Source organism: Atractosteus spatula (assembly GCF_055471065.1).
Source record: "Atractosteus spatula isolate fAtrSpa1 chromosome 10 unlocalized genomic scaffold, fAtrSpa1.hap1 SUPER_10_unloc_1, whole genome shotgun sequence".
NCBI classification, from domain to species: Eukaryota; Metazoa; Chordata; class Actinopteri; order Semionotiformes; family Lepisosteidae; genus Atractosteus; species Atractosteus spatula.
This window is the reverse complement of record NW_028296612.1, coordinates 132,501-142,500: the sequence shown is the minus strand read 5'-3', so window position 1 is coordinate 142,500 and position 10,000 is coordinate 132,501. Positions and strand designations below refer to the sequence as shown.

General features: G+C 52.5%; 8 non-coding genes and 8 pseudogenes across 8 annotated transcripts in view; all 16 read right to left on the bottom strand.

Annotated features, from left to right (window-relative positions):
• Nucleotides 1-77, bottom strand: part of LOC148813235 (5S ribosomal RNA) — a 119-nt gene extending 42 nt beyond the window's left edge. The window contains exon 1 of the ribosomal RNA XR_016086264.1: nucleotides 1-77. This exon is cut by the window's left edge and continues 42 nt beyond it. This is a non-coding gene — a ribosomal RNA (5S ribosomal RNA).
• A 537-nt stretch (nucleotides 78-614) lies between these two features.
• On the bottom strand, nucleotides 615-733 carry LOC148813234 (5S ribosomal RNA; annotated as a pseudogene).
• A 537-nt stretch (nucleotides 734-1,270) lies between these two features.
• LOC148813233 (5S ribosomal RNA) lies at nucleotides 1,271-1,389 on the bottom strand. Its single transcript, XR_016086276.1, has one exon. It is a non-coding gene; the product is annotated as a 5S ribosomal RNA (ribosomal RNA).
• A 537-nt stretch (nucleotides 1,390-1,926) lies between these two features.
• Nucleotides 1,927-2,045, bottom strand: LOC148813232 (5S ribosomal RNA; annotated as a pseudogene).
• A 537-nt stretch (nucleotides 2,046-2,582) lies between these two features.
• LOC148813231 (5S ribosomal RNA) lies at nucleotides 2,583-2,701 on the bottom strand. Its single transcript, XR_016086272.1, has one exon. It is a non-coding gene; the product is annotated as a 5S ribosomal RNA (ribosomal RNA).
• Nucleotides 2,702-3,238: 537 nt separating this feature from the next.
• On the bottom strand, nucleotides 3,239-3,357 carry LOC148813230 (5S ribosomal RNA; annotated as a pseudogene).
• A 537-nt stretch (nucleotides 3,358-3,894) lies between these two features.
• LOC148813229 (5S ribosomal RNA) lies at nucleotides 3,895-4,013 on the bottom strand. The gene has a single exon (XR_016086263.1). It is a non-coding gene; the product is annotated as a 5S ribosomal RNA (ribosomal RNA).
• Nucleotides 4,014-4,550: 537 nt separating this feature from the next.
• Nucleotides 4,551-4,669, bottom strand: LOC148813228 (5S ribosomal RNA). Its single transcript, XR_016086271.1, has one exon. It is a non-coding gene; the product is annotated as a 5S ribosomal RNA (ribosomal RNA).
• A 537-nt stretch (nucleotides 4,670-5,206) lies between these two features.
• LOC148813227 (5S ribosomal RNA) lies at nucleotides 5,207-5,325 on the bottom strand. The gene has a single exon (XR_016086262.1). It is a non-coding gene; the product is annotated as a 5S ribosomal RNA (ribosomal RNA).
• Nucleotides 5,326-5,862: 537 nt separating this feature from the next.
• On the bottom strand, nucleotides 5,863-5,981 carry LOC148813226 (5S ribosomal RNA; annotated as a pseudogene).
• Nucleotides 5,982-6,518: 537 nt separating this feature from the next.
• LOC148813225 (5S ribosomal RNA) lies at nucleotides 6,519-6,637 on the bottom strand. Its single transcript, XR_016086275.1, has one exon. It is a non-coding gene; the product is annotated as a 5S ribosomal RNA (ribosomal RNA).
• Nucleotides 6,638-7,174: 537 nt separating this feature from the next.
• LOC148813224 (5S ribosomal RNA) lies at nucleotides 7,175-7,293 on the bottom strand (annotated as a pseudogene).
• A 537-nt stretch (nucleotides 7,294-7,830) lies between these two features.
• Nucleotides 7,831-7,949, bottom strand: LOC148813223 (5S ribosomal RNA). Its single transcript, XR_016086261.1, has one exon. It is a non-coding gene; the product is annotated as a 5S ribosomal RNA (ribosomal RNA).
• Nucleotides 7,950-8,486: 537 nt separating this feature from the next.
• On the bottom strand, nucleotides 8,487-8,605 carry LOC148813222 (5S ribosomal RNA; annotated as a pseudogene).
• Nucleotides 8,606-9,142: 537 nt separating this feature from the next.
• Nucleotides 9,143-9,261, bottom strand: LOC148813221 (5S ribosomal RNA; annotated as a pseudogene).
• A 533-nt stretch (nucleotides 9,262-9,794) lies between these two features.
• On the bottom strand, nucleotides 9,795-9,913 carry LOC148813220 (5S ribosomal RNA; annotated as a pseudogene).
• Between the last annotated feature and the right edge of the window lie 87 nt (nucleotides 9,914-10,000).

Sequence of the window (10,000 nt, the reverse complement as noted above, 5' to 3'; positions counted from 1 at the left end):
TACTAACCAGGCCCATCCCTGTTTAGCTTCCGAGATCAGACGAGATCAGGCGTGCTCAAGGGGGTGTGGCCGTAAGCGAGAGCAAAGCTCGCTGGCACCCTTCTTATAGAGAGGACAGCTCCGTCACCTCTTTTACGACGCTGCTTTTTTTCCCTTGCGTTTTTCCCTTCTTCCCACGTTCTCTCTCTTCACTGCCTTCGTCCCCGCTCTATTTCACTTCAGCCTTTCACTCTTGCTTCCTTCCAATGAGGACGGAGCTGCGGGAGAAAGGGCGCTATAGAGGATCGCTGTGCAGAGCTGCTGCTGTGCTTTGACATCTGAGCTCTGTGGAAAACGATCTCAATACAATTCTGAAAAACGCGACTCCCCGAACGCCAGCCGAACAAGTCTCCACAGCCGAAGCGCTGTGTCTCTTTTCAGCTGGCGATAAACATTTCCTCGATCCTTTGCGGACTTGTAAAACTGTTCATGATCAGAATAAAAAACGCTCACGCTAATACACAAGCACCCGTGTCTCGCCAAAGCTGACAAATAAACAGACGGACAAGCCGCACTGCACGTGTGAACAGGGGAATGAGCGAGCGAGCGGGGATAGGGCGCCTCCTGCGCTTAAAAGGTTACAGCACCTGGTATTCCCAGGCGGTCTCCCATCCAAGTACTAACGAGGCCCATCCCTGTTTAGCTTCCAAGATCAGACAAGATCAGGTGTGCCCAAGGGGGTGTGGCCATAAGCGAGAGCAAGGCTCGCTGGCACCCTTCTTATAGAGAGGACAGCTCCGTCACCTCTTTTACGACGCTGCTTTTTTTCCCCTGCGTTTTTCTCTTCTTCCCACGTTCTCTCTCTTCACTGCCTTCGTCCCCGCTCTATTTCACTTCAGCCTTTCACTCTTGCTTCCTTCCAATGAGGACGGAGCTGCGGGAGAAAGGGCGCTATAGAGGATCGCTGTGCAGAGCTGCTGCTGTGCTTTGACATCTGAGCTCTGTGGAAAACGATCTCAATACAATTCTGAAAAACGCGACTCCCCGAACGCCAGCCGAACAAGTCTCCACAGCCGAAGCGCTGTGTCTCTTTTCAGCTGGCGATAAACCTTTCCTCGATCCTTTGCGGACTTGTAAAACTGTTCATGATCAGAATAAAAAACGCTCACGCTAATACACAAGCACCCGTGTCTCGCCAAAGCTCACAAATAAACAGACGGACAAGCCGCACTGCACGTGTGAACAGGGGAATGAGCGAGCGAGCGGGGATAGGGCGCCTCCTGCGCTTAAAAGCTTACAGCACCTGGTATTCTCAGGCGGTCTCCCATCCAAGTACTAACCAGGCCCATCCCTGTTTAGCTTCTGAGATCAGACGAGATCAGGCGTGCTCAAGGGGGTGTGGCCGTAAGCGAGAGCAAAGCTTGCTGGCACCCTTCTTATAGAGAGGACAGCTCCGTCACCTCTTTTACGACGCTGCTTTTTTTCCCTTGCGTTTTTCCCTTCTTCCCACGTTCTCTCTCTTCACTGCCTTCGTCCCCGCTCTATTTCACTTCAGCCTTTCACTCTTGCTTCCTTCCAATGAGGACGGAGCTGCGGGAGAAAGGGCGCTATAGAGGATCGCTGTGGAGAGCTGCTGCTGTGCTTTGACATCTGAGCTCTGTGGAAAACGATCTCAATACAATTCTGAAAAACGCGACTCCCCGAACGCCAGCCGAACAAGTCTCCACAGCCGAAGCGCTGTGTCTCTTTTCAGCTGGCGATAAACCTTTCCTCGATCCTTTGCGGACTTGTAAAACTGTTCATGATCAGAATAAAAAACGCTCACGCTAATACACAAGCACCCGTGTCTCGCCAAAGCTGACAAATAAACAGACGGACAAGCCGCACTGCATGTGTGAACAGGGGAATGAGCGAGCGAGCGGGGATAGGGCGCCTCCTGCGCTTAATAGCTTACAGCACCTGGTATTCACAGGCAGTCTCCCATCCAAGTACTAACCAGGCCCATCCCTGTTTAGCTTCCGAGATCAGACGAGATCAGGCGTGCTCAAGGGGGTGTGGCCGTAAGCGAGAGCAAGGCTCGCTGGCACCCTTCTTATAGAGAGGACAGCTCCGTCACCTCTTTTACGACGCTGCTTTTTTTCCCTTGCGTTTTTCTCTTCTTCCCACGTTCTCTCTCTTCACTGCCTTCGTCCCCGCTCTATTTCACTTCAGCCTTTCACTCTTGCTTCCTTCCAATGAGGACGGAGCTGCGGGAGAAAGGGCGCTATAGAGGATCGCTGTGGAGAGCTGCTGCTGTGCTTTGACATCTGAGCTCTGTGGAAAATGATCTCAATACAATTCTGAAAAACGCGACTCCCCGAACGCCAGCCGAACAAGTCTCCACAGCCGAAGCGCTGTGTCTCTTTTCAGCTGGCGATAAACCTTTCCTCGATCCTTTGCGGACTTGTAAAACTGTTCATGATCAGAATAAAAAACGCTCACGCTAATACACAAGCACCCGTGACTCGCCAAAGCTCACAAATAAACAGACGTACAGGCCGCACTGCACGTGTGAACAGGGGAATGAGCGAGCGAGCGGGGATAGGGCGCCTCCTGCGCTTAAAAGCTTACAGCACCTGGGATTCCCAGGCGGTCTCCCATCCAAGTACTAACCAGGCCCATCCCTGTTTAGCTTCCAAGATCAGACGAGATCAGGTGTGCTCAAGGGGGTGTGGCCGTAAGCGAGAGCAAGGCTCGCTGGCACCCTTCTTATAGAGAGGACAGCTCCGTCACCTCTTTTACGACGCTGCTTTTTTTCCCTTGCGTTTTTCTCTTCTTCCCACGTTCTCTCTCTTCACTGCCTTCGTCCCCGCTCTATTTCACTTCAGCCTTTCACTCTTGCTTCCTTCCAATGAGGACGGAGCTGCGGGAGAAAGGGCGCTATAGAGGATCGCTGTGCAGAGCTGCTGCTGTGCTTTGACATCTGAGCTCTGTGGAAAACGATCTCAATACAATTCTGAAAAACGCGACTCCCCGAACGCCAGCCGAACAAGTCTCCACAGCCGAAGCGCTGTGTCTCTTTTCAGCTGGCGATAAACATTTCCTCGATCCTTTGCGGACTTGTAAAACTGTTCATGATCAGAATAAAAAACGCTCACGCTAATACACAAGCACCCGTGTCTCGCCAAAGCTGACAAATAAACAGACGGACAAGCCGCACTGCACGTGTGAACAGGGGAATGAGCGAGCGAGCGGGGATAGGGCGCCTCCTGCGCTTAAAAGGTTACAGCACCTGGTATTCCCAGGCGGTCTCCCATCCAAGTACTAACCAGGCCCATCCCTGTTTAGCTTCCGAGATCAGACGAGATCAGGTGTGCCCAAGGGGGTGTGGCCATAAGCGAGAGCAAGGCTCGCTGGCACCCTTCTTATAGAGAGGACAGCTCCGTCACCTCTTTTACGACGCTGCTTTTTTTCCCTTGCGTTTTTCTCTTCTTCCCACGTTCTCTCTCTTCACTGCCTTCGTCCCCGCTCTATTTCACTTCAGCCTTTCACTCTTGCTTCCTTCCAATGAGGACGGAGCTGCGGGAGAAAGGGCGCTATAGAGGATCGCTGTGGAGAGCTGCTGCTGTGCTTTGACATCTGAGCTCTGTGGAAAACGATCTCAATACAATTCTGAAAAACGCGACTCCCCGAATGCCAGCCGAACAAGTCTCCACAGCCGCAGCGCTGTGTCTCTTTTCAGCTGGCGATAAACCTTTCCTCGATCCTTTGCGGACTTGTAAAACTGTTCATGATCAGAATAAAAAACGCTCACGCTAATACACAAGCACCCGTGACTCGCCAAAGCTCACAAATAAACAGACGGACAGGCCGCACTGCACGTGTGAACAGGGGAATGAGCGAGCGAGCGGGGATAGGGCACCTCCTGCGCTTAAAAGCTTACAGCACCTGGGATTCCCAGGCGGTCTCCCATCCAAGTACTAACCAGGCCCATCCCTGTTTAGCTTCCGAGATCAGACGAGATCAGGCGTGCTCAAGGGGGTGTGGCCGTAAGCGAGAGCAAAGCTCGCTGGCACCCTTCTTATAGAGAGGACAGCTCCGTCACCTCTTTTACGACGCTGCTTTTTTTCCCTTGCGTTTTTCCCTTCTTCCCACGTTCTCTCTCTTCACTGCCTTCGTCCCCGCTCTATTTCACTTCAGCCTTTCACTCTTGCTTCCTTCCAATGAGGACGGAGCTGCGGGAGAAAGGGCGCTATAGAGGATCGCTGTGGAGAGCTGCTGCTGTGCTTTGACATCTGAGCTCTGTGGAAAACGATCTCAATACAATTCTGAAAAACGCGACTCCCCGAACGCAAGCCGAACAAGTCTCCACAGCCGAAGCGCTGTGTCTCTTTTCAGCTGGCGATAAACCTTTCCTCGATCCTTTGCGGACTTGTAAAACTGTTCATGATCAGAATAAAAAACGCTCACGCTAATACACAAGCACCCGTGTCTCGCCAAACCTGACAAATAAACAGACGGACAAGCCGCACTGCATGTGTGAACAGGGGAATGAGCGAGCGAGCGGGGATAGGGCGCCTCCTGCGCTTAAAAGCTTACAGCACCTGGGATTCCCAGGCGGTCTCCCATCCAAGTACTAACCAGGCCCATCCCTGTTTAGCTTCCAAGATCAGACGAGATCAGGTGTGCTCAAGGGGGTGTGGCCGTAAGCGAGAGCAAGGCTCGCTGGCACCCTTCTTATAGAGAGGACAGCTCCGTCACCTCTTTTACGACGCTGCTTTTTTTCCCTTGCGTTTTTCTCTTCTTCCCACGTTCTCTCTCTTCACTGCCTTCGTCCCCGCTCTATTTCACTTCAGCCTTTCACTCTTGCTTCCTTCCAATGAGGACGGAGCTGCGGGAGAAAGGGCGCTATAGAGGATCGCTGTGCAGAGCTGCTGCTGTGCTTTGACATCTGAGCTCTGTGGAAAACGATCTCAATACAATTCTGAAAAACGCGACTCCCCGAACGCCAGCCGAACAAGTCTCCACAGCCGCAGCGCTGTGTCTCTTTTCAGCTGGCGATAAACCTTTCCTCGATCCTTTGCAGACTTGTAAAACTGTTCATGATCAGAATAAAAAACGCTCACGCTAATACACAAGCACCCGTGACTCGCCAAAGCTCACAAATAAACAGACGGACAGGCCGCACTGCACGTGTGAACAGGGGAATGAGCGAGCGAGCGGGGATAGGGCACCTCCTGCGCTTAAAAGCTTACAGCACCTGGGATTCCCAGGCGGTCTCCCATCCAAGTACTAACCAGGCCCATCCCTGTTTAGCTTCCGAGATCAGACGAGATCAGGCGTGCTCAAGGGGGTGTGGCCGTAAGCGAGAGCAAAGCTCGCTGGCACCCTTCTTATAGAGAGGACAGCTCCGTCACCTCTTTTACGACGCTGCTTTTTTTCCCTTGCGTTTTTCCCTTCTTCCCACGTTCTCTCTCTTCACTGCCTTCGTCCCCGCTCTATTTCACTTCAGCCTTTCACTCTTGCTTCCTTCCAATGAGGACGGAGCTGCGGGAGAAAGGGCGCTATAGAGGATCGCTGTGCAGAGCTGCTGCTGTGCTTTGACATCTGAGCTCTGTGGAAAACGATCTCAATACAATTCTGAAAAACGCGACTCCCCGAACGCCAGCCGAACAAGTCTCCACAGCCGAAGCGCTGTGTCTCTTTTCAGCTGGCGATAAACATTTCCTCGATCCTTTGCGGACTTGTAAAACTGTTCATGATCAGAATAAAAAACGCTCACGCTAATACACAAGCACCCGTGTCTCGCCAAAGCTGACAAATAAACAGACGGACAAGCCGCACTGCACGTGTGAACAGGGGAATGAGCGAGCGAGCGGGGATAGGGCGCCTCCTGCGCTTAAAAGGTTACAGCACCTGGTATTCCCAGGCGGTCTCCCATCCAAGTACTAACGAGGCCCATCCCTGTTTAGCTTCCAAGATCAGACAAGATCAGGTGTGCCCAAGGGGGTGTGGCCATAAGCGAGAGCAAGGCTCGCTGGCACCCTTCTTATAGAGAGGACAGCTCCGTCACCTCTTTTACGACGCTGCTTTTTTTCCCCTGCGTTTTTCTCTTCTTCCCACGTTCTCTCTCTTCACTGCCTTCGTCCCCGCTCTATTTCACTTCAGCCTTTCACTCTTGCTTCCTTCCAATGAGGACGGAGCTGCGGGAGAAAGGGCGCTATAGAGGATCGCTGTGCAGAGCTGCTGCTGTGCTTTGACATCTGAGCTCTGTGGAAAACGATCTCAATACAATTCTGAAAAACGCGACTCCCCGAACGCCAGCCGAACAAGTCTCCACAGCCGAAGCGCTGTGTCTCTTTTCAGCTGGCGATAAACCTTTCCTCGATCCTTTGCGGACTTGTAAAACTGTTCATGATCAGAATAAAAAACGCTCACGCTAATACACAAGCACCCGTGTCTCGCCAAAGCTCACAAATAAACAGACGGACAAGCCGCACTGCACGTGTGAACAGGGGAATGAGCGAGCGAGCGGGGATAGGGCGCCTCCTGCGCTTAAAAGCTTACAGCACCTGGTATTCTCAGGCGGTCTCCCATCCAAGTACTAACCAGGCCCATCCCTGTTTAGCTTCTGAGATCAGACGAGATCAGGCGTGCTCAAGGGGGTGTGGCCGTAAGCGAGAGCAAAGCTTGCTGGCACCCTTCTTATAGAGAGGACAGCTCCGTCACCTCTTTTACGACGCTGCTTTTTTTCCCTTGCGTTTTTCCCTTCTTCCCACGTTCTCTCTCTTCACTGCCTTCGTCCCCGCTCTATTTCACTTCAGCCTTTCACTCTTGCTTCCTTCCAATGAGGACGGAGCTGCGGGAGAAAGGGCGCTATAGAGGATCGCTGTGGAGAGCTGCTGCTGTGCTTTGACATCTGAGCTCTGTGGAAAACGATCTCAATACAATTCTGAAAAACGCGACTCCCCGAACGCCAGCCGAACAAGTCTCCACAGCCGAAGCGCTGTGTCTCTTTTCAGCTGGCGATAAACCTTTCCTCGATCCTTTGCGGACTTGTAAAACTGTTCATGATCAGAATAAAAAACGCTCACGCTAATACACAAGCACCCGTGTCTCGCCAAAGCTGACAAATAAACAGACGGACAAGCCGCACTGCATGTGTGAACAGGGGAATGAGCGAGCGAGCGGGGATAGGGCGCCTCCTGCGCTTAATAGCTTACAGCACCTGGTATTCACAGGCAGTCTCCCATCCAAGTACTAACCAGGCCCATCCCTGTTTAGCTTCCGAGATCAGACGAGATCAGGCGTGCTCAAGGGGGTGTGGCCGTAAGCGAGAGCAAGGCTCGCTGGCACCCTTCTTATAGAGAGGACAGCTCCGTCACCTCTTTTACGACGCTGCTTTTTTTCCCTTGCGTTTTTCTCTTCTTCCCACGTTCTCTCTCTTCACTGCCTTCGTCCCCGCTCTATTTCACTTCAGCCTTTCACTCTTGCTTCCTTCCAATGAGGACGGAGCTGCGGGAGAAAGGGCGCTATAGAGGATCGCTGTGGAGAGCTGCTGCTGTGCTTTGACATCTGAGCTCTGTGGAAAACGATCTCAATACAATTCTGAAAAACGCGACTCCCCGAATGCCAGCCGAACAAGTCTCCACAGCCGCAGCGCTGTGTCTCTTTTCAGCTGGCGATAAACCTTTCCTCGATCCTTTGCGGACTTGTAAAACTGTTCATGATCAGAATAAAAAACGCTCACGCTAATACACAAGCACCCGTGACTCGCCAAAGCTCACAAATAAACAGACGGACAGGCCGCACTGCACGTGTGAACAGGGGAATGAGCGAGCGAGCGGGGATAGGGCACCTCCTGCGCTTAAAAGCTTACAGCACCTGGGATTCCCAGGCGGTCTCCCATCCAAGTACTAACCAGGCCCATCCCTGTTTAGCTTCCGAGATCAGACGAGATCAGGCGTGCTCAAGGGGGTGTGGCCGTAAGCGAGAGCAAAGCTCGCTGGCACCCTTCTTATAGAGAGGACAGCTCCGTCACCTCTTTTACGACGCTGCTTTTTTTCCCTTGCGTTTTTCCCTTCTTCCCACGTTCTCTCTCTTCACTGCCTTCGTCCCCGCTCTATTTCACTTCAGCCTTTCACTCTTGCTTCCTTCCAATGAGGACGGAGCTGCGGGAGAAAGGGCGCTATAGAGGATCGCTGTGGAGAGCTGCTGCTGTGCTTTGACATCTGAGCTCTGTGGAAAACGATCTCAATACAATTCTGAAAAACGCGACTCCCCGAACGCCAGCCGAACAAGTCTCCACAGCCGAAGCGCTGTGTCTCTTTTCAGCTGGCGATAAACCTTTCCTCGATCCTTTGCGGACTTGTAAAACTGTTCATGATCAGAATAAAAAACGCTCACGCTAATACACAAGCACCCGTGTCTCGCCAAAGCTGACAAATAAACAGACGGACAAGCCGCACTGCATGTGTGAACAGGGGAATGAGCGAGCGAGCGGGGATAGGGCGCCTCCTGCGCTTAATAGCTTACAGCACCTGGTATTCACAGGCAGTCTCCCATCCAAGTACTAACCAGGCCCATCCCTGTTTAGCTTCCGAGATCAGACGAGATCAGGCGTGCTCAAGGGGGTGTGGCCGTAAGCGAGAGCAAGGCTCGCTGGCACCCTTCTTATAGAGAGGACAGCTCCGTCACCTCTTTTACGACGCTGCTTTTTTTCCCTTGCGTTTTTCTCTTCTTCCCACGTTCTCTCTCTTCACTGCCTTCGTCCCCGCTCTATTTCACTTCAGCCTTTCACTCTTGCTTCCTTCCAATGAGGACGGAGCTGCGGGAGAAAGGGCGCTATAGAGGATCGCTGTGCAGAGCTGCTGCTGTGCTTTGACATCTGAGCTCTGTGGAAAACGATCTCAATACAATTCTGAAAAACGCGACTCCCCGAATGCCAGCCGAACAAGTCTCCACAGCCGCAGCGCTGTGTCTCTTTTCAGCTGGCGATAAACCTTTCCTCGATCCTTTGCGGACTTGTAAAACTGTTCATGATCAGAATAAAAAACGCTCACGCTAATACACAAGCACCCGTGACTCGCCAAAGCTCACAAATAAACAGACGGACAGGCCGCACTGCACGTGTGAACAGGGGAATGAGCGAGCGAGCGGGGATAGGGCGCCTCCTGCGCTTAAAAGCTTACAGCACCTGGGATTCCCAGGCGGTCTCCCATCCAAGTACTAACCAGGCCCATCCCTGTTTAGCTTCCGAGATCAGACAAGATCAGGTGTGCTCAAGGGGGTGTGGCCGTAAGCGAGAGCAAGGCTCGCTGGCACGCTTCTTATAGAGAGGACAGCTCCGTCACCTCTTTTACGACGGTGCTTTTTTTCCCTTGCGTTTTTCTCTTCTTCCCACGCTCTCTTCACTGCCTTCGTCCCCGCTCTATTTCACTTCAGCCTTTCACTCTTGCTTCCTTCCAATGAGGATGGAGCTGCGGGAGAAAGGGCGCTATAGAGGATCGCTGTGCAGAGCTGCTGCTGTGCTTTGACATCTGAGCTCTGTGGAAAACGATCTCAATACAATTCTGAAAAACGCGACTCCCCGAACGCCAGCCGAACAAGTCTCCACAGCCGAAGCGCTGTGTCTCTTTTCAGCTGGCGATAAACCTTTTCTCGATCCTTTGCGGACTTGTAAAACTGTTCATGATCAGAATAAAAAACGCTCACGCTAATACACAAGCACCCGTGTCTCGCCAAAGCTCACAAATAAACAGACGGACAGGCCGCACTGCACGTGTGAACAGGGGAATGAGCGAGCGAGCGGGGATAGGGCACCTCCTGCGCTTAAAAGCTTACAGCACCTGGTATTCCCAGGTGGACTCCCATCCAAGTACTAACCAGGCCCATCCCTGTTTAGCTTCCAAGATCAGACGAGATCAGGCGTGCTCAAGGGGGTGTGGCCGTAAGCGAGAGCAAGGCTCGCTGGCACCCTTCTTATAGAGAGGACAGCTCCGTCACCTCTTTTACGACGCTGCTTTTTTTCCCTTGCGTTTTT